This window comes from Geotrypetes seraphini, chromosome 2, assembly GCF_902459505.1.
Source record: "Geotrypetes seraphini chromosome 2, aGeoSer1.1, whole genome shotgun sequence".
NCBI lineage: Eukaryota > Metazoa > Chordata > Amphibia > Gymnophiona > Dermophiidae > Geotrypetes > Geotrypetes seraphini.
Window position 1 is genome coordinate 514,357,646 of NC_047085.1, and position 23,808 is coordinate 514,381,453.

Consider the following 23,808-nt stretch of genomic DNA (forward strand, 5'->3'; position numbering starts at 1 on the left):
CAGAACCCTGCTCTGGGATTGGCTCTTATGTGCCCATAAAATACTCTATATCAGTGGTCTCCAACTCAAACCCTTTGTAGGGCCACATTTTGGATTTGTAGGTACTTAGAAAAAATAGTTAATGTCTTATTAAAGAAATGACAATTTAAAAGGAAAGATATATAAACTATAAAGAGTTTTACCTTATGCAAAATTGTCATTTCTTTAATAAGACAACTATTTTTTCTGCAGCCCTCACATTTAAAGTTTAATATCTTTTCTTTCTCAAAATTGACACATTTTCCCTACCTTTGTTGTCTGGTGACTTTATTTTTCTGTGCTTTCAACTATGTTTCCAGGGCCTTCTTGTCCTTTGTTTTTCTCTCCGTCTTCACGTTCTGCCTTGAATCCATCTTTGGAATTAACTTAATATTCAATTTTTCTGCTTTCTTTTCAAAATCTACGTTTCCATGTCTTACCTTCCCTTCCTATCTCTCTTCTTCCGTCCTATTTCCATGGTCTGGCATCTCATTCCTTCCTTTCCCCTGGTCTGGCATCTGTCTCCTTCCCTTCCCCCATACCCTGGCATCTCTCCCTCCCCCTCCATGGTCTGATATCTCCTTTCCTTCCCTCGCACCCATGAACTTGGCTTCTCTTGTTCCTCTCCCTTCTCCTTCCTTCCTTCTCTTTCCCCAATTGGGTACAGCAGCAACAGAAGCAGCATTTCCCTTCCCCCTTTCCTGTGCAGGAGAGGCATTTCTCTTCCCCTTTCCCTCCCTATCCCTTTCCCTGTACAGCAGCAGAGCAGCATTTCCCTAGGGTCCCCCTTTCCTATGCAGCAGAGCATTTCCCTTTCACTTCCCCTTCCGTTCCCTTCCTGGTGGAGCAGCAGCGTGTCTGGCCGGCTCAGTCGATCTTTCCGTTCAAAGCCAGGTGTGGCGGCTCCTCGCGAAATCTGTGCCTGTGTCTGAAGCCTCTCTAATGTTGTGACGTCAGAGAAGCTTCCGATGCAGGAGTGGATAGCGCGAGGAGCCACCAACCCGCGGCTTTGAACTGAACGATCGACTGAGCCAGCCAGCCAGACACGCTGCTGCTCCAAAAGGAAGGGAAGGGGGAAGAGAAATGCTGTCTTGATCGTGTCCAGACCGCAGGCTGCAAAATAGACCTGGAGAGCCATATGCGGCCCATGGGCCGCATGTTTGAGACCGCTGCTCTATATATACCCCAAAGCATCTCCCTCTGCCTCACTGAGCCCCAGCACTGGCAGCTCTTCTGAAACAGAACTATTCTGGGAATGTAAATTATGAGCATCCAGTACATTTTCCTCCACTCCATCGCAAGATGCTGAGTGTGTTTCTGGTTTCTATTTCAGATGCAGGTGAAGTTTGAGGACATCGCTATCTATTTCTCCCAGGAAGAGTGGGAGTATTTAGATGAAGAGCAGAAGGAGCTCTACATGGAGGTGATGGAGGAGAACTATCAGACCCTGCTCTCACTGGGTAATGGATTAATTTGCATGTTTATTAGCACCAGTGGAATGAGAAACAAACGACACTGTGGGGTGGTCTAAGCCCTAATGGCGGTCCTACTACCCACAGCAAGGGACCTTGGTATCACAAAAGTCAATGGATGAGGAGAAAAAGTGGAACCAGGTCCTGGACTTTCAGGAGTATAAAATATCAAAATTTATTGGTGTTGCAAAACAAATTAAAAACACAATGTCATAAAAATCAGACAGATGCCAACAGTTAAAAAAAAAAAATTGTAATGTCCTTAGTACAGTGGGCTAAAAAATCAGGCAGCATTGTGGTGTGTACTGTTGGGCAAATTCACTGACAGTGTTATTTGTTCCAGAAAAAGTCTTTAAAATGTTCCCACGCCGTAGGTTGGATCTTTTTAAAGACTTTTTCCGGCACGATGCTGCCTGATTTTTAGTCCACTGTGCTAAGGACCCCTGAGGAAGGCAATTCATTGCCGAAATACGGAACGTGTAGGGTCTGTTCACTTCATAGACATTACAATTTTTATGTTTTTTAACTGTTGGCATCTGTCTGATTTTTATGACATATTTTTTATTTGTTTTGCAACACCAATAAACTTTAATATTTTATACTCCTGAAAGTCCAGGGCCTGGTTCCACTTTTTTCTCCTCATCTATTAGCAGCAGTGGGCCATCGTTATAAAAATAATTTTGATTGTTTGTCTCGTGTGATGAACACAAATGAGACCACGAGGGTCTTGCTGTCCATCAGTGCTAGAGAATGACATGGAGACAAATTTGTCCCTGTTCTCTTGAGATCTTTCTATGACCCCATAAAAGCTGACCAAATCTGGACCACCTTCACTAACACTAAAAACCTGATATCTAAACTATCCCCATGTAGCAGCCCCATAAACAAATGCCCAGCATATCTCCCTACTGCTGCTCCCCATCAAATCTTGGCTCACAAACCTCCTAAATAGCTCCCTGAGCCAGGGTCACCTACCCAAAGAAATGGGTAAAATAGCCTTAACCCCCATACCGAAAACAGCTCAAGCAGATCTCTCCATAGCGTCAAACTACAGACCAATTGCTGGTATTCCTGTTCTCACCAAAATCCTTGAGACCCACATTAGCAAACAACTTACCTCATACATCGAGCAGTACTCTGGCTTTCATCCATCCCAATATGGATTTAGAAAACAGCACAGCTAACCACAAAAAGCAAGCAACTGCTGAGCACTGGTAAATAAGAAATACTACTTCAGTTCGATATCTCTGCTGCCTTTGACTCGGTGGACCATCAACTGCTCCGAAAATCGGTTTAACAGGGATGATTCTGAAATGGTTCACTGATGTGCTACAAAATCGTGAGTACATGGTCAAAAAGGATGAAGTATACTCTAACCCAGGGGTCTCCAAAGTCCCTCCTTGAGGGCCGAATCCAGTTGGGTTTTCAGGATGAATATGCATGAGATCTATGTGAATGCACTGCTTTCAATGCATATTCATTGGGAAAATCCTGAAAACCCGACTGGATTCGGCCCTCAAGGAGGGACTTTGGAGACCCCTGCTCTAAACCCTGGAAGGCTTTCTATGGTGTCTCACATGGATCCCCGCTATCCCCAATTCTGTTTAATATATTCACTAGGGAACATCAAGCTGGAAGATGAAACCATTCTAGCCTATATTGATGACATACTTCTTCTCATTCCCATAACCTGCAACCATCCAAACATCTCTGAAATAATCTCAAACAATAAAGCAAAAGTCCAACCCTGGGCAACCATCAACAAACTAAAACCAAAGCCATATACTTTCACACAAAGCAACAAAACATCGTAACAAATGTCATCCTTCGAGACTTCCGGTGACGTCATCCGGGTGATGGCGGTGTGAGAAACGAGCTCCTCTTCACCCAGCTTTAATTAGCGATCATTGGCGCTTCTGTGCCCTGCCTTGAGCGGTTTCTGCTTTTCCGACTTTATGCTGGGGATCGGAGATGGCTGCTGCGGCGAAAAAATTGCAGACCGACTTGCGTACGTTCGCTTTTCAAGCGACTACGCTGGGGTATGTGGCCTGCTCGTCCCGCCCCTGTAGCGAGCCGTTACCCGTGCAGGGAGAGCTGCGTTCCCGATCGCCTACAGGGTCCCCTGAGGTGGACCTGCCAGTGTCCCGAATAGAATTACAAGGTTGGTTTGCTGATCTAAAAAACACGATGATGGTGATGCAGAAGGAATTGCACTCTGATGTTTCAGCGTTGCGGAAAACGGTGGTGGATATGGGCCAAAAACTAAATGATTTTGAGGAGCGTGTTATTGATCATGATGGTGACATTTTACAGTTACAACAGCACTGCAAGGGACTGGAGGATAAGTATGAGGAGCTCTTATTGAAGGCTGAGGATATGGAAAATAGGGCCCGGCGTAACAACTTGCGAGCCCGTGGAGTGCCGGAGCGCAGTGGCTCATTGAAGATGGAGAATACCATGCGCGCTATCTGTGAAAAATTCTTACAACTTGATGATCCTACGGTGACCCCCCCTACTCTGGAGTTTGAGAGAGTACATCGGGCTGTGGGGACTACACTTCTGAACCGTCCGCAAGATCTTATAGCCTGTTTTCATCGGTTTCCTTTAAAGGAACAGGTATTGGCGGCGGCACGGAGAGTGGGACATATAGACTGGGAAGGAGCCAAGGTTGAATTGTATGCTGATATGTCTGCCCTTACCCTCAGGAAGCGGAGGGAATTTCGGGATGTTACTAAGTGTTTGATGGCTCATCAAATTCGATATAAATGGAACTATCCGTTTGGATTAACTTTCCCTTTGCAAAATCAAGTCCATAAAGTCTCGACCTCTGAGGAGGCTAAGCTATTGCTGCAACAAGCCGCACTGTGGTCGGTGGAGGAGGCTCGCCCAGCAGGGGCCCTACCTCAGCGCAGTGGTAGTGTGAGCCAGTCCAGATGGCGCCGAGGTGAAAAGAGTGGACAGCGACTTCAGCGCAATTCTGATGTGGCTGCAGTGACTTTACCTACTTGAAGTTTCCTGCATGATTGTGGGTTTTCAGTGTGTGGTGGGGCTCACTGTTGTGTGATCCAGTTTGATCTACTCTTTGCATAGGGGTGGGTATACTGGGGGATCTCTAATGGTCGGGGGTTCTTTTTCCAGCTGGGTTTGAGTATTGGTGAATGGTTGGCTTTGTTTGAATGGGGACTGTTTGAGCGGTGGGGTGGGTTCTGAGCGATTGCAGGGGACTTTGACGGTAGCTAGGGGAGGAGGGGGGGTTTTGGAAGTTCATTGTAGGTGTGGTTTCTGGGGGGAGGGGGTGGGTTAGGTTTGGAGTTGGGGTTGGGTTGGGTTGTTGCAGGGGAGGGGGTTGGGATATTGAATAGTGTTTTTCAGTGGTTGTATCAGCAGTGGATTATGTGGATCGGAGATTTTTGTTTTGTGTACTGGGGGGGTTTTTGGAGGCATACAGTTGGCTTCTATAGATGGTTATACTATGGTACGATGGATGTCATTTAATGTGAGGGGATTAAATGTTCCCAGGAAGCGTCAATTATTGTTTAAGGAAGCAATACGTTTGAAGGTGGGAGTGGGATTCATACAGGAGACCCATTTCCGACCGTTGCATGAACACTATCTCCATCATAAGAAATACCCACATATGTATCTGGCCTCTAATTCAGTAGCAGGCAGAAAAAATGGGGTGGGAATTTTTATAGCACAGGACTTGGCTCCTGTCGTGCATAAGGTAGTTCAGGATAAATTGGGGCATTGTATTATTGTTAAAGTTACTATTCAGGAGGAACTTTTTACCTGTGTTAATATTTATGCTCCTAATAAGGAGCAGGGTTCATTTTTTGAATCATTGGGACGGGTGATTCAGAATTTGGTAGAAGGTCATGTGGTCCTGGGGGGGGATTTTAATTTAACCTGGGACCCATCTTTGGACAATTCTGCGGGTGGTGTGTCCTATGGTCATCAGGATAGAAAAAAATTATTGTACCTTTTTCGTCAATGGGGCTTGACTGATCCTTGGCGTCATCGGAATCCTGGAGAGCGGGATTATTCTTATTTTTCTGAGGTGCATAATTCCTACTCACGAATTGATTTTTGGGGGGTTTCTGCGGAACTATTGCTATGGGTGGATGAGGTGGATATGGCATCTCGGATGTGGTCTGATCATTCCCCGGTCTGGTTTTCGTTGTTGCGTAAAGCGGGGAGTCATGGTAAGTGCTTTTGGCGTATGAATGAAGGACTTCTGTTGGATCCGGTTAATGTCTCTCAGCTTGTGGATAATCTTAAAGAATATATTCAATTTAATTTTACGGAAGAGATATCTCCAGTCCTGTTTTGGGAGGGACTTAAATGTGTCATGAGGGGAAGGATCATATCATTGGCGGCGTTTCGTCGGAAAGAGAGACTTCAACAAGAGTGTGAGCTTAGGGTTCAACTGCGGAATTTGGAGGCTCAACATAGGAGGCCTGGGGGGAATGGTGAAGTGTTGAGTCAGATCCAAAAAGTGAAGGGGACTCTTCAGGAGTTAGAGTTGAAGGATATTTCGCAGAGACTTGAATTTTTGAAGCAAAGGTATTTTGAATCAGGTAATAAGGCGGGGCGTCTTTTGGCTCATAAGCTTCGTAAACAGCGCCAACAAAATTATATTTTTCAATTAAAGAGCCCGGATGGTATGTTGCATAACTCCTCTGGCGACATTGGGGATGTCCTCACTCAATACTTTACTGAGTTATACAGGGAGGAGGAACTGGTACAGGACCAGGAGATGGATGATTATTTGGCTCAAGTGTCGCTTTCTAAACTATCTTTGGAACAGGCGAATTGGCTATCTCGGCTTATAGAGGAGGAGGAAACGCTTTTAGTTATTAAGGCTTTGCCTTTGGGAAAGGCGCCTGGTCTGGATGGTTTTTCCAATAAATTTTATAAATGTTTTAGCTCACTTTTGGTTAAGCCGCTTACGGAATTCTTTAATAGTCTATCGGGGGGAGAGGAATTGCCTTGGTCGTGGAGATTAGCGGGGGTGACGTTACTGTTGAAACCCGGAAAGGACCCTTCTGATAGAGCGTCGTATCGTCCTATATCACTACTTGGCACAGATTATAAAATCTTTACGGGCGTGCTGGCTCGTCGTCTACAGCATTATTTGGGTGAATTGGTACAGGGTGATCAGGCGGGTTTTGTTCAGGGTCGACAGACGTTTGATAATCTTCGCAGGGTGTTTCATATTGTTAATTCCGCGACGGCATGTCAAGACCCCGCTTTGATTTTAGGAATAGACGCAGAGAAGGCCTTTGATAGGGTCTCCTGGCCTTTCCTGTTTAGGACGTTATCATCTATGGGAATATCAGGTCAATATCTGGATTGGGTTCGCTCTTTGTATGTTAGGCCTTTAGCCTCTCTTAAGGTGAATGGTGCATATTGTGCTGAATTCGAGCTTGCTAGAGGTACGAGACAGGGGTGTGCTCTGTCGCCTCTCCTCTTTGTGCTAGCTATGGAACCGTTTGCTCAGAGGGTGCGAGAGTGTACTAATATAGAGGGTATCGTTAGTGGAGGACAAGAACAGAAAATACTTCTTTTTGCAGATGATATTCTTCTCATGCTTCGCAATCCAGGGGAGTCTCTTCAGGGGATAGTGACGGCTTTGGCTGACTATGGCATGGTCTCGGGCATCAAAGTTAATATGGCTAAATCCGAAATTCTTAATCTCACCGTCGGAGATCAAGATCGTGTGGATCTGCAACACCGTTTTCCTTTTCGATGGACGACCTCCTCTTTGAAGTATTTGAGTATTCATCTTACGGCAAAATTGTCTTCTTTATATGATGCTAACTATCCCCGATTATTACAACAGGTGAGGGAGGATTTAGAACGGTGGGAAAAACTTTCTATTTCATGGATGGGGAGGGTTCACGTGATTAAAATGATGGTTTTGCCGCGTTTTCTTTACTTTTTCACAGCGCTGCCAATTTTTCTCCCCAGGACATTTTTGATCATTTACATCGAATGCTTTTCTCTTATATTTGGAAGCGGAGACCTCCATGGGTTAGTCATTAAATGTTATTTCAATCACGGGATAGGGGAGGAATGGCGGTTCCCCATTTTTATTATTATTATCTGGCAGCCCAGCTGCGATACTTATTGACTTGGCAGCAAGAGCCCCATAGGACCTGGGTACAACTGGATGCCTGGTTTTTAGGTGATATTTCCTTACGTTCCGTACCGTGGTATGCTTTGCATAAGCTTCGGGTGATGGCTCGCAGGGTCAATCCGGTGATAGGGGTAATTTTGCGTGTGTGGCTGTTGTTTCGGGAGAAGTTGTTCCCCGGTAGGGTATATTTCTCTCAGACACCAGTGAGGATTGCAGAGGGGTTTTTGCCTGGCAACTTTGATTCCCGTTTTCGATCTTGGGAAGCGGGGGGGCTGTGTACCTTGGGACAGTTTATGGTGGATGGTGCTTTGATTCCGCCATCTCATTTGCAAGAGGAATATGGTATAAGGGGAGCGGATTTGTTACAATATAATCAGGTGGTTGATTTCCTCAGTCGAAGGGCCTTGCCGGATCTTCTTGTGGATTCGGAAGCTTGGAATACAGTATGGGAGGCTTCGAGTGGGAGAGGATGTATCTCTAGATTATATGGGTTACTTCTTTCGCATGATAATCCACCCAGGCGTTATTTTGCATATTGGGAAGATCTTTTGGGCCGAACCTTTACTCCTCTACAGTGGAAACGTATTCTCCGCTCTCTCCTTAAACCATTTGTTGCCAGCAATATGGTGGAAAATGGCTATAAAATGCTATACTGCTGGTACTACACGCCTGAAAGACTGCATAGGATTAATCCCGCTCTCCCGGATGATTGTTGGCGTAACTGTGGAGCCTCAGGAACGTTTGAACACATTTGGTGGGCTTGTCCAAAGGTGGGTCCCTTTTGGGATATGGTATTTTCGCTTCTATCGGACATTTGTGGGGTGCTCATGGTTAAGGAGCGGGGGTGTGCATTGTTAAATTTGTTGCCACAGGGAGTCCCCTCCCGATTTTCTTCTCTCATTGCCCCATTGGTTACCGCTGCACGATTGGCTTTGGCTGCAGCATGGCGTCAAGATGTTCTCCCATCCAAATTGCAGGTGGTTACCAAAATGGATTACGTATTTCGTATGTCTCAGTTGACTGCCATATGCCAGCACACTTTGGGTCTGTTCATGCATCGGTGGAAACCCTATTTTGCCTGGACGACTAGACGGGATGGTTAACCTGCTTTCATATTCCCCATTATTTCTTTCTTTCTTTTTTTTCCTTTTTATACCTCTGTACCCCATGTTCTGCTTCACATTCTTTGGCTTCTTTCCACTGTTGATTGTATATGCTATTTGGGGGTGGGGGGGGATACATGGGAGATTTAGAATAGGGGGTTTAGATCCTGGTACTGCTCTGTTCTCCTGCTATTGCTTGGCATTGTTACGAAGAGTGCTGTTTCAACTGATTGCTCTGTACCAGTGATTTTGGAATGTTTTCTATTATGTATGTCTTTTGCATTTTTTCAATAAACAGTTTAAAACTCAAAAAAATAAAAAATGTCATCCTTCAGTGTGGCATCACCATCACAATGGAAAAATCCACTAAAGTCCTCGGCTGTATAATGGATGACACCCTCACGATGGAACCACAAATCTCAAATCTTCAGAAAAAGACCATCTACACAATGAGGCAACTACGACTCACTAGGCCATACTTTCATCCACATCACTTTGCACTGATCATCCAGATGATGGTCCTGCCTCAACTGGACTACTGCAATTCTGTCTACTCGTGTATCAACAGCACACTAATGAACCTACTTCATCTCATCCAGAACACAGCAGTAAGACTGATTTTCTTAATTTTTTTTTCCCCCACGAAAGGAAGAGTTTTATTAGCATTAGAATTAGTTTATGATCTTGGCCTCTCTTTCTTGCCTTCATATAAGGCTAACAGGGAAACAGCCACTTTCACAACTTTGAACCAGACACCAGGAATGTCACCAACTACAAAACCGACACGGCCAAAACCAGCAATGGAGTTCAAATAACCATCATTGGGAACAAAAGCTGTAATTTTCTTGCTATTCTTGATCAGCTGCACTCTGACACACTGATAGCAGAGTTGAGCTGTTAGCCTCTACACCAACTTTTTCCAGGACAATTCCTTTGGCGTAAGAAGCATTTCCAAGACTGATTTTCAACCTAAAGAAATATGATTCGATCTTGACCTTCCTCAAACTACTACACTGGCTTCCTATATCATCCCGGATAAACTTCAAAATATCATGTGTCCTACACAACATATGGCATGGAAACTCGGCTGCTCCCCTTATAATAATAATAATTTTATTTTTATATACTGCCATACCACAAACAGTTCTAAGCGGTTTACAAGGGAAGAGACTGTATACAGACAGCGACATTACAGAGAACTTTCGAAATTACATTGGCATGCTAAGTTTAGTCAGGTTTATCTGGAAGTGTTTTGGAAGTACATCAGGTTGAAGTGGGGTCAGAGAAATTTGTCAAAGAGATAAGTTTTTATTGACTTCTTAAACGTTTGGTGCGAAAGTGCATTTGAGATGAAGTTGGTTAAACATTTGCTCCATTTGCCTGCTTGGAATGATAGTGTTCTATCGAGGAATCTCTTGTAGGTGCAGCCCTTTAGGGATGGAAAAGCGAACAAGTAGAAACTGTGTGTATTAGTTGTGCCTGGGAATTCAAATTGGTGAGACAGATAGGATGGGGATGAACCTGTCATGGTTTTGAAGCAAAAGCAAGCAAACTTAGAAATGACCCTTGCTTCCACAGGCAGCCAGTGTAGTTTTTTGTAATATGGGCTTACATGGTCTGATTTCTTGAGGCCATAAATGAGACGGACTGCAGGATTTTGGATGACCCTCAGTCGTTTGATGGTTTTCTTGAGAGATCCCAAATATATAATATTCAGTAGTCTAAGGTACTTAAGATTAGGAATTGAACCAGCAGTCGAAAGGAAAAGAAATCGAAGTACTGTTTAATCTAATCTAATCTAATCCTTAGGTTTGTATACCACATCATCTCCACGTTCATAGAGCTAATGGTACAAAGTTTCCATAGCGTGAGAAAGCATTTTTATTGAAAGTTTTTCAGAAGAAATACAAAGCCTCAGAGGTATAACAAATAGAAAATCAAAAATCCAGATTAAACAGTTCCTCTCTACCCCCCATATTCTCAATAACACAGAATGTTGTACCGTAACTCTTCAGTACAATGCACAAGAATACATCCAATAAAAAACCAAACCATCCTTCCCTCCCCCACCCCAGGGTCAGTAATGCAAACAATAGAAATAGAAAAGGTTGCAAATAACGAATATATTACTAATCATAGGTCATGAGGAACTTTCTCACCATCTAATATAGGGATCCCACACCTTACAAAAGGGGGTAAGACGATTATGTAACAAAGCAGTCAATTTAGACATACGAAAAATAAAGTCCACTTTCTGGAATAGGTGAATCCGACCTGGGGGAAAAGGCTGTTTCCAATGGGCTGCCAATAAAGGTCTAGCAGCAGTAAAGATAAAACAAGCTTATGTGCTTTAGCAGGCAACGGAGCCAACGGAAGATGTAAAAGAGCACAACCTATTTTTCGTATAAGAGTGGTATGTAAGATGTCAGACAATAGGCCAGTAGGGGATAACCCACAAGCAGTCCCACTAAATGTGAAGAAAAGTACCTGGCTGACCACAATTTCTCCAGCATAAATTTAACACCTGTGGGTACATTTTATGGAGACGTATGGGTGTAAGGTACCACTGGTACAGCATCTTGTATCCATTTTCCAACAAAGAGCTAGCTATAGAAACACGGAGCAAGTGGAGAAATACCCGCTCCCAATTAATAGCTGGTTGAACTAGTCTTAAGAGTCCCTCCCAGACAGAGATAAATTTAATTGGGGGGGGGGCTGTTGTTGAATAAGAGTTCTATAAAATCTAGAAATACACCCTTGACTACTACTCTCCATAATCGCCCACTCCAAGGGGGTCTCCTCTAAGCAAAGCTCATGAAGAGCCCTGCGACCAATAAAATACGCCACCTGGTGATAGCAAATGTGATCATTTACCGATAAATCATAAGCCTCCCTCAAATCAGAAAATGATACTAATTTACCTTCTTCCACAAAATCCCCCAAATCCATAAGACCCTGCTGATCCCAAATACGAAAACAAGGATCGACTCTGCCAGGTTAAAAATCCGCCACCACCCACAACGGGGTACTACGATAATAAAGTCTAGTGCGAGAAAGACGGTCCGTGTTCTAGCCCACACCACAAATATAGAAACATAGAAATTGACGGCAGAAAAGGGCCATAGCCCATCGAGTCTGCCCATACCAGTGACCCACTCCCTGATTCTTACTCTCCTAGAGATCCCACATGAATATCCCATTTCCTCTTGAAATCTAACACGCTGCTGGCCTCAATCACCCGCTGAGGCAGCTCGTTCCAATGATCGACCACCCTTTCGGTGAAGAAGTACTTCCTAGCATCACCCTGAAATTTCCCTCCTCTGATTTTCAGCGAGTGTCCTCTGGTTACCGAGGGCCCCGTAAGACTGAAGATATCAGACTGTGATGCAGAAACGGATTAGCCCCTTTAAACAGCTGTCGAGCCTCCCCCATCGGTAACCAAGGCAGCACCCGACACAGCTCCTCAGAGCCCAAAATTCTTTCCAAGCGAACCCAGCTCTTCGATGGATCTTTACACCAAGCTAAAAAACACTTTAATTGAGCCGCCACATAGCGCCGTAAATAAGGTACCGCCATACCCCCCTGGGTCCGAAATTGATGCAATACACTCCTCGGTACCCGCAGAGGTTGACTTTTCCAAATATATTGAAAAATTTTTCTAGCCACCCCCGAAAGAAAGTTGCCGGCAATGGAATAGGCAAAGCTTGAAAAAGATAAAGCAATTTTGGTAAAACCAACATCTTCACACTCTGAATACGACCATACCAAGATATGGAGGTATTCTCCCATCTATCCAAATCAGCCCAAAGTGATTTCAAAAGCGGCGGAAAATTAACATCAAATAAAGATTGGGGCTGCGCCGTTAAATTAACTCCCAAGTAACGGATGAATTTAGATGCCCACTTAAAAGGATACCTAGCCTTCAACACAGCACTATCTTTGGGGTTCACTGATAAATTAAGAATCTCCAATTTATTCATATTAGTGCGGAAACCAGAAATCTCACCATATCGAGTCAATGCATCAATGATCCCCGATAAAGAAGTCCGTGGGTGAGTTAACGTAAAAATAACATCGTCAGCAAACATCAACAATTTTGTGGAAAGCCCACCACACACCACACCATGAATATTCTGCTGGGCTCGAACATGAGAGGCCAAAGGCTCCATAGCCAATGTAAAAAGTAAAGGCGAAAGAGCACAGCCCTATCTGGTCCCTCGTGCCAACATAAAATTATCAGTATAACTCCCATTCATACGGAGAGCTGCTAAAGGCTTTGTATATAAAATTTGCTAATAAAGACATTAAAAAAATAAATAAATAAAAATTTCCCCCCCAACACCCATTGCTGATAAAGTGCTCAACAAAAAGGGCCAGGACACCCGATCAAAGGCCTTTTCAGCATCGACACTCAACAGCAAAGCTGGTAAATTCTCACGCTGTACAAACCATATCAAATGAAGCAGTGTACGGATATTGTCAAAAGTTTGTCTCCCCTCAATAAAACCCGCCTGATCATCATGAACTAAGTGGGGCATAAGAACATAAGAATTGCCGCTGCTGGGTCAGACCAGCGGTCCATCATGCCCAACAGTCCGCTTACGCGGCGGCCCTCTGGTCAAAGACCAGTGTCCTAACTGAGACTGGCTCTACCAGCGCACGTTTTTGTTCAGCAGGAACTTGTCTAACTTTGTCTTGAATCCTTGTAGGGTGTTTTCCCCTATAACAGCCTCCGGAAGAGCGTTCCAGCTTTCTACCACTCTCTGGGTGAAGAAGAACTTCCTTACGTTTGTACGGAATCTATCCCCTTTCAACTTTAGAGATTGCCCTCTCATTCTCCCTACCCTGGAGAGGGTGAGCAACCTGTCCTTGTCTACTAAGTTTATCCCCTTCAGTACCTTGAATGTTTCGATCATGCCCCCTCTCAATCTCCTCTGTTCGAGGGATAAGAGGTCCAGTTTCTCTAATCTTTCACTGTACGGTAGCTCCTCCAACCCCTTAACCATAGTAACATAGTAGATGACGGCAGATAAAGACCCGAATGGTCCATCCAGTCTGCCCAACCTGATTCAATTTAAATTTTTTTTTAAAAAATTTTTTCTTCTTAGCTATTTCTGAGCAAGAATCCAAAGCTTTACCCGGTATTGTGCTTGGGTTCCAACTGCCGAAATCTCTGTTAAGACTTACTCCAGCCCATCTACACCCTCCCAGCCATTGAAGCCCTCCCCAGCCCATCCTCTACCAAACGGCCATACACAGACACAGACCGTGCAAGTCTGCCCAGTACTGGCCTAGTTCAATATTTAATATTATTTTCTGATTCTAAATCTTCTGTGTTCATCCCACACATCTTTGAACTCAGTCACAGTTTTACTCTCCACCACCTCTCTCGGGAGCGCATTCCAGGCATCCACTACCCTCTCTGTAAAGTAGAATTTCCTAACATTGCCCCTGAATCTACCACCCCTCAACCTCAAGTTATGTCCTCTGGTTTTTACCATTTTCCTTTCTCTGGAAAAGATTTTGTTCTACGTTAATACCCTTCAAGTATTTGAACGTCTGAATCATATCTCCCCTGTCTCTCCTTTCCTCTAGGGCAGGGGTGTCCAATGTCGGTCCTCGAGGGCCGCAATCCAGTCGGGTTTTCAGGATTTCCCCAATGAATATGCATTGATAGCAGTGCATGCAAATAGATCTCATGCATATTCATTGGGGAAATCCTGAAAACCCGACTGGATTGCGGCCCTCGAGGGCTGACATTGGACACCCCTGCTCTAGGGTATACCATCTTGGTCGCTCTTCTCTAGACCCTTTCGAGTAGTATCATGTCCTTCTTCGTGTATGGCGACCAGTGCTGTACACAGTACTCCAGGTGAGGGCGCACCATGGCTCGGTACAGCAGCATGATAACCTTCTCCGATCTGTTCGTGATCCCCTTCTTTATCATTCCTAGCATTCTATTTGCCCTTTTCGCCGCCGCCGCACATTGTGGGGATGGCTTCATCGACTTGTCAATCAGAACTCCCAAGTCTGTAGTTATTGTAGTTCTCCCCACTTCACCTATGTTTAAGTCTGTAATGTCTGTGCATTTGTTGTACACTTTCCATTCCCCATACGCGGTTTCTGCACTCGCGATTTCACATAATCGTGATTTTTTTCTGAGGAGGGGGAAAATTAAAAAACCCATATTTTTTACCTCCCTGCCGCCTTCCCGGCCTTACCTGGTGGTCTAGCGGGCTTTCGGGTCAGGAGTGATCTTCCTTAAATGCTACTTTTGACCAGAATGGACTCAAAATTCACTGAAGAAATGGAAATCATCACCTGTAAGATCACCAACCCAGAACTGGAAGAATCTCTAATAGCTACACTATTCTACATCCCCCCCAAAAAATGGTCAAGTGCAAAAGAAGAATTCTTTGAATACCTTTCATCCAATACCATAAAAGGCCCATACAACATACTTCTGGGTGACATAAATGTTCACCTAGAGGAAAAGGAAAAACCAGAAGTGACAGAAATCGATTTGTTCCTAAATACCCTGGGCTTTAGAATTCCTGACAAAGAGGAAACACACGAAAAGGGACACCAAATGGACATCGTCACTTTTTCCCACAAAGACCCCGACACAAGAAAAATACAATACCATACAGGAAACTGGGTTAAGAACATATGGCCAAATCACTATACTTTCAATTTTGAATTATGTTGGCAAAAGAAACACCCAACAAAACATATAAACAAAACCAGTTTGAAAAAAACAGTCACCTGCAGAAACATCACCAATCCAACAGAATTCTGGACCCATTATGAACTACACCCCAAAATAGAGGAAGAGCAAGACTTCCCCACTAGATGGGATAAATTCACAAAAGACACACTAAATCAAATAGCTTCGGTTCAATCATACAAAAAGAACACAAGGGCATCAAAAGAATGGTATGACGCCGAATTACTAGCCCTCAAACAAGATCTCAGAAAACTGGAAAGAGTATGGCAAAAAACTGACAAAGTGGAAGATAAAATTAAATGGAAAGAAAAAATGAAAAATTACAAAAATCGGATCAAAGAAAAGCGTTATAACAGTTATGCACAGAAAATAGGAAAAGCCAATACAAACAGTAGAGAACTATTCAAACTAGTAAGCAAAATAACAGACACCACACAGATACTACAGAACCATCACGATCAAATCCCAGAGATCTCCACCCTAGCCAACCACTTTAGGAAAAAAATCACCGACCTAAGAGCCTCTGCTCCACCCAATCTTGAACTCAATCTCAAATCGCAGAATAGTGAATCCAAAGGCGATATGAGCTGGAACCACTTCGAGCCCCCAGATTGGAATAACTTCCTTGCACTCTTCAACAAATACTCCAAATCAAATTGTCTACGATGAATGCCCGTCTAAGATCATGCAAGATGCAATACCAGAATTTAAGAGGGACCTATTTAACTGGGCAACTTACTCTCTCAAAAACGGAACTTACCTGGAAAATATGGGACACATCCTAATCACCCCCATACCCAAAGACCAGAAGATCTCGCTCACACTGGCGTCCAACTACAGACCCATAGCGAGTACCCCCTTTTTCACCAAAATGCTGGAAGGGCTGGTCAACTTGGAATTAGTAAATCACTTAGATAAGTACTCTCTCCTAAATGACCACCAATCTGGATTCAGAAAAGGATTCAGCACTGAGACACCTAGGCTCTCTCCTTAACCACCTATACGACCTTTTCAATCAAGGTTCCAGCGTCTTGATCCTACAGTTAGACTTCAGCAGTGCCTTCGATCTCGTGGACCACAAAACTATGCTTAGGTGCCTAGATGAAATGGGACTATCAGGAAGAGTGTGGACCTCGTTCCAAGGTTTCCTAACCAAACGATCTTATCAAGTGGTCCATGAAGGAAATTACTCTAAACCCTGGAAAAGCCCCTCGGGAGTCCCACAAGGTTCCCCCCTATCTCCCACCTTGTTCAATATATACATCTCTTCTCTAGGCCACCTTTTACAAAAGCTCAACCGAACCTATTACATATACGCAGATGACATCTCCATACTTATACCAATAACAAATGTGACCTCAACCAACTCAAAACATATCTCCTCCATCATGCTCGAAATAGAAAAATGGACTTTAAACTTCAAACTGAAATTAAACTCAGAAAAGACAAAGATTTTCCTTGCTAGCCCAAACGAAAAAATCTCCGCAACTACAATACATGTAAATGGCCATGATCACCCAATACTAAAAACCATAAAAATACTGGGAGTCACCCCGGACACCCACCTGACCCTGACCGATCACATAAACTCGGTGACAAAAAAATGTTTCTTCATCCTCTGGAAACTGAAAACCATAAAAAAATACTTCGACTCGCTATCCTTCAGAATATTGGTACAATCACTGATTTTATCCACCCTGGACTACTATAACATTGTCTACTTGGGAATACCTAAAAAAAATGTGAGAAAACTGAGAATAGTTCAAAATACGGCCATCCGTCTAATATTCGGACTAAAGAAGAGCGATCATGTTAGTCCATTCTACAAACTCCTTCATTGGTTACCAATTGAAGCACGAATTCTATTCAAATTCTCCTGCCTCTGCTATAAACTAATCTGGGGATTGGCCCCCAGCTACCTACTACCTCACTTCGAATTCCACTCCTCTATTAGGCCTATCAGAAACCGTAACCTCTTTACCTACCCAAATATCATAGTCTGTAGATATCGTACCTTCTTTGATAGAACATTCAAATTCCAAGCAGGTAGACTGCAAACTTGGATAGGCTACTTCACTGATGCCATCAGAGAATCATATAGTATCTTTAGGAAAGAACTAAAAACCACCTTGTTTAAAAAATTTATAACCTAACCAGACTTCTCCCCTAAAATCGGAGCCTCCTCCCATCCAAGGAGTCCATCTACCCTCTTCCACCAAAATTTCTACCTTTAATCGTTACCAGTTTTCCCACTGGTGCCCGTCCTTCGTTCAAATGTGCCAAGTTAACAACTTACTTCTCATTAACATCTTATGTTATCTTTTTCACCTTTGCAGTCTTGCACCTTTGTAACTCAAAGCGCAATCTCCTTTCTCTCTCCTACTTATGCTCCGATACCGTTGACTGTATAATGTTACTCATTGTGAAACTGTGTAATACACAGACCCTGTAACTCTCCTGTTACTATCACTAGATGTTCAATGCTATACTCTGTAATTCGCTGTCTGTACATTTTTTCTTCATTGTAAACCGCCTAGAAGTCGCAAGATTGTGGCGGTATATAAGAATAAAGTTATTATTATTATTACGCTCCTGCCCCATGCAGATCGCCATGAGGAAATGGCTGTAGGGAGTAGAGAATGACACGGTGACAAAATTCATCACCGTTCCCGTCCCCGCGGATAACCGTGGGAAACCATCTTCATGTCATTCTTTAAGGAGAGATTGAAGAATCAGAGTATAATTGGGCACAACCATTGACCCGCAAGCTTTGCTTTGAAGAATGCTGGTGTAGAAGGACAGAGGTTGAAATAGATACTAGAAAATGACATGGGATTATTTCCCGCAGTTATCCACGGGGACGGGAACGGTGATGAATTTTGTCACCGTGTCATTCTCTAGTAAGGAGTTCCCGTCGTAGTCTTGAGAGACTACGGGAACTCACAGCAGCCATTTCCTCATGGCGATCTGCACGGGGCAGGAGCGTAGGAAGATTGCTCCTGACCCGAAAGCCCTCTAGACCAGTGTTCTTCAACCTTTTTACACCCGTGGACTGGCAGAAATAAAAGAATTATTTTGTGGACCGGCAAACTAATAAGACTGAAATAAAAAAACACATTTTCGCCCGTCTCCGCAAGCTCGGTCCCCACAAACCATCTGATCCCATCTGCACAAGCCTCAGTTATGATTTTATATTGAACGTATTTTATTAAAGTATAAAAAGAAACAATATTCTGTACAATTGTCATTTTATAAAAATAAATATTCAGAGCAAGGACCAACAAAACCCCTGTCTCCCCTCCCCTTCACATATATCCCCTCTACTATCAAGAAAACTGAACAAGCCAAATTATTACAGAATGCTACACAGAAATATCATGCTAACAGAATACTGCAGTCACACATGATAGAAATAGTGTTAGGCTTTGCAGTCCCCAGTTATGTTTCTAGCAGTAGCAGGATATATATTTCAAATCTAATATATTGTAATGACAAAATAGAAATAAAATGATTTTTTTCTACCTTTTGTGGTCTCTGCTTTCATCTTCTTTCCACTCTTCCTTCCAGCGTCTGCCCGTTCCATCCACTGTCTGGCCTCTCCTCCTTCCATATGTATCTGACTTCTTTCTATGCCCCTCTCTCCTTTCCATCCAGCCTTTGCCTCCTCTCTCCTTTTTACATCATTCATTCCAGCTTCACTGCTTTCTTCATTTTTATCTCTCCTACACCAGATCTAGCATATTTATCCCTCTCTCATTTCTCTGCTGATCCCCTTTCCAACATCAATCTCTCTCTACTTTCTCATTCCTGTCTCTCTCCTTTCCCTCCTCTAATCTCCCTGCCAGCTGTTTCCTTCCTTTTTTCCTTCTCCCTTCCCTCCTCCCCCCTATCCAACAGTAGCTCTCTTCCCATCCCTTTCCCTCTTCCCCTCCCAGCAGCATCTCTCTTTCTACCTCCAGGTGCAGTAGCAGCTCTCCCTTTATCCAGCAGCTTCCCAGCTTCCAACAGTGGCTTCCTCTCCATTCAGCAGCTCTCAGTACTTGCCTGCAGCAGTGATTTCCTTAGGCAGCCTTGGGTCGTTGCTGCCTCTGAGGAAGGGGAAGTTGGCAAAGTGAATCACTGCCCTGGTAAGTACAGAGCTGCTAGGAGAGGAGACAGCCACTATTGAAGGCTCCCTGCACATTCGCGACCCCCCCCCCCAAGCCGGCAAAAACTTTGCACCGCAGGCCCTGCCGCCCAAGACGAGCCGGAGGCCCCTATACGCCGCATCCTGCACGTGGGCAGACTCTCAGCACAGACGCTGCTGATGGCCCCAATCCACACGCTGCCCCCCACCGCGCACGCTGACCACCGCGCATCTCCCTTCTACTTGCCTCTTCCCCGCGGCCCTCTTCGGCGACTCGGCAGGGGCAGTGATCAAGACAGGCTGCCGACGTCGGGACTTTCCCTCTCTGAGTCCCGCCTATTTTGTTTCAACTTCCTGTTTCCGCATAGGCGAGACTCAGAGGGAATGCCCGACATCAGCAGCCTGTCTTGATCGCCCGAGGCTGGGGGGAACAGAAGATTTCCCCGAACACCACCAGGGCAGGAAATTTAACAGCGTCCATCTCGCCAGCCCTGCGCGGACCGGCAGGAATTTTCTGCGGACTGGCACCGGTCCGCGGACCGGCGGTTGAAGAACTGTGCTCTAGACCACCAGGTAAGGCCGGAAAGGCGGCAGGGAGGTGGGGGTGGGTCAGAGCTGGATATTCGCGGTTTTTTGGCATTCGCTGTCCGGCTCTGCCCGTATCCCCCGCGAATAACGAGGGAGAAGTGTAGTTAATAATCGAGACCCCGTGTTTAATTGTAAATCGCTTTGAATCTATGATATTGTGGTATATTGAAATTTTAATGAAACAATCTCAGCGTGCTGCAGCTCTAGTTCTAACCACTACACCACACTCTCCTTTTTATACTTGATATAAACTCATAAGTGTTTGAGGCTTGTGCTGCAAATAAGGACAGAGTCGATGGGGATAGTGCTTATGGGGATGGGAAGGGGCAGGGACAGAGATTAAGTGTGTCATTCTCTAGAAGGGATTAAGCAAATATATGGTAATTATGTACAGACATTACTAGACTTGGTGGTGGTGGGTCCTTATGTAATGCTTTAAAAACTAAGACAAAACAGGTAACCAGTGCAATTTCAAGAGCAATGTCGAGATGGTCCCTCTTGGATGTGCCAGGAACTGGACAGAATTGCACACACTGGCCACGAGATCAGAAATACAGGTCTCAAACTTTACACAAAAGGATCCCAAAGCATTTAAAAAATCTTATTTCTGCCTAAACTTAGCTTTACCCTTCTCCTCCACTGCAAATTCCAGACTTCGTTCCTTTCATCTAGCTTACCCCTGTGCCTGGAATAAATTACCCTGTGCCTGGAATAAATTACCCTGCCAGCTGTTTCCTTCCTTTTTTCCTTCTCCCTTCCCTCCTCCCCCCTATCCAACAGTAGCTCTCTTCCCATCCCTTTCCCTCTTCCCCTCCCAGCAGCATCTCTCTTTCTACCTCCAGGTGCAGTAGCAGCTCTCCCTTTATCCAGCAGCTTCCCAGCTTCCAACAGTGGCTTCCTCTCCATCCAGCAGCTCTCAGTACTTGCCTGCAGCAGTGATTTCCTTAGGCAGCCTTGGGTCGTTGCTGCCTCTGAGGAAGGGGAAGTTGGCAAAGTGAATCACTGCCCTGGTAAGTACAGAGCTGCTAGGAGAGGAGACAGCCACTATTGAAGGCTCCCTGCACATTCGCGACCCCCCACCCAAGCCGGCAAAAACTTTGCACCGCAGGCCCTGCCGCCCAAGACGAGCCGGAGGCCCCTATACGCCGCATCCTGCACGTGGGCAGACTCTCAGCACAGACGCTGCTGATGGCCCCAATCCACACGCTGCCCCCCACCGCGCACGCTGACCACCGCACATCTCCCTTCTACTTGCCTCTTCCCCGCGGCCCTCTTCGGCGACTCGGCAGGGGCAGTGATCAAGACAGGCTGCCGACGTCGGGACCTTCCCTCTCTGAGTCCCGCCTATTTTGTTTCAACTTCCTGTTTCCGCATAGGCGAGACTCAGAGGGAATGCCCGACATCAGCAGCCTGTCTTGATCGCCCGAGGCTGGGGGGAACAGAAGATTTCCCCGAACACCACCAGGGCAGGAAATTTAACAGCGTCCATCTCGCCAGCCCTGCGCGGACCGGCAGGAATTTTCTGCGGACTGGCACCGGTCCGCGGACCGGCGGTTGAAGAACTGTGCTCTAGACCACCAGGTAAGGCCGGAAAGGCGGCAGGGAGGTGGGGGTGGGTCAGAGCTGGATATTCGCGGTTTTTTTGGCATTCGCTGTCCGGCTCTGCCCGTATCCCCCGCGAATAACGAGGGAGAAGTGTAGTTAATAATCGAGACCCCGTGTTTAATTGTAAATCGCTTTGAATCTATGATATTGTGGTATATTGAAATTTTAATGAAACAATCTCAGCGTGCTGCAGCTCTAGTTCTAACCACTACACCACACTCTCCTTTTTATACTTGATATAAACTCATAAGTGTTTGAGGCTTGTGCTGCAAATAAGGACAGAGTCGATGGGGATAGTGCTTATGGGGATGGGAAGGGGCAGGGACAGAGATTAAGTGTGTCATTCTCTAGAAGGGATTAAGCAAATATATGGTAATTATGTACAGACATTACTAGACTTGGTGGTGGTGGGTCCTTATGTAATGCTTTAAAAACTAAGACAAAACAGGTAACCAGTGCAATTTCAAGAGCAATGTCGAGATGGTCCCTCTTGGATGTGCCAGGAACTGGACAGAATTGCACACACTGGCCACGAGATCAGAAATACAGGTCTCAAACTTTACACAAAAGGATCCCAAAGCATTTAAAAAATCTTATTTCTGCCTAAACTTAGCTTTACCCTTCTCCTCCACTGCAAATTCCAGACTTCGTTCCTTTCATCTAGCTTACCCCTGTGCCTGGAATAAATTACCCGAGTTTGTCCAATAGTCTGTATCTAACAACGAGATCAGTCTGTATGAGCCACATTGAGCAGAATCCTTACCAGGCTTCAAAATAAGCGTCACACCTGCCAATCTCCAAGAATAAGGCAACTCCATACCCTGATCCAAACTATTAAAAGCCCGGATAAGGGGACCAACTAATAAATGCCTAAAACATTTATAGAAACGATTCATAAAGCCATCCAACCCAGGAGCCTTCCCATGAGCTAAAGTAAAAATCGCCCACAAAGTTTCCTCTTCTAATATAGGGGCTGACAGATCATCTGCTTCCTCAGGCATCAGTTCAGAAAGCTGCATCAATTTGAATTTGAGATCCTATATGCTCTGGTGTGTAGAGGGTTTGATAATAAGAAAGGAAGGCTTGAGCAATAACTTCGGGGTATAACAGGTGGAACCATCCGCGGCACGCACTAAGAAAACGTTTTTGGCTGTGATCTTCAAACGTCAGGTTTCGGTCCAGGGTGACGCCAAGGATTTTGGTTGTGGGATTAATTGGGTAATCTGATCCATTTAGTCTCAAGGAGGTGTTCACGATCTTGTTATTGGGACTTGCCAAGAAAATCTTGGTTTTTTCGGGATTCAGTTTTAGTTTGGAGTCCAATGTTCTACTTTGGTAAGGACGGATGAGATGAATTGTTCTGTCTCTTGGGTCAATGAGGTTATGGGAATAATAATTGTTATATCATCTGCATATATGTATGATTTCAGTTTTAAATCGGATAACATATTTCCCAGTGAAGCCATGTAGATATTGAAGAGTGAGGGGGAGAGTGGGGAGCCCTGTGGCACTCCGCAGGGATTGGACCAAGCTTGAGAGTAGGCTCCTTCGCTGTAGACCTGGTATGTACATTTTTTTAGGAAACCAGTGAACTAGTTTAGTACCTGTCCAGAAATGCCGATGGAATCAAGGCATCTAAGCAGGAGGTCATGATCAACAAGGTCGAAGGCACTTCTCAGGTCAAACTGCAGTACCAGTGCACTTTTTTCCCAGGAAAACAAATGGAAAAGATGGTCAGTCATGGAGGCCAAAACTGTTTCAGTGCTGTAATTTGTTCAGAAGCCAGATTGAGAATCATGTAGAATGTTAAACTTCTCTAAATATTCTGTGAGGTCGATGTTAACCAGACCTTCCATTAGTTTAAGAAAGAATGGCATGTTGGCAATGGGTCTGTAGTTGGCCGTCAAGGAAACGGACTCCTTTGGGTTTTTGATAATAGGAGTCATGAGGATATGACCAAGTTTCTCTGGGAATTACCGGTACGCATGCATGATGAAACCCAGTTAAAAAGTTCAGCCATTGGATTTTAC

At 44.7% G+C, this 23,808-nt stretch overlaps 1 protein-coding gene across 1 annotated transcript in view; it reads right to left on the bottom strand.

Moving 5' to 3' along the window:
- The window catches only part of LOC117355249 (zinc finger protein 420-like), an 818,521-nt gene that overhangs the window by 621,794 nt on the left and 172,919 nt on the right, over positions 1-23,808 (bottom strand). The gene's annotated exons all lie outside the window — the stretch shown is intronic.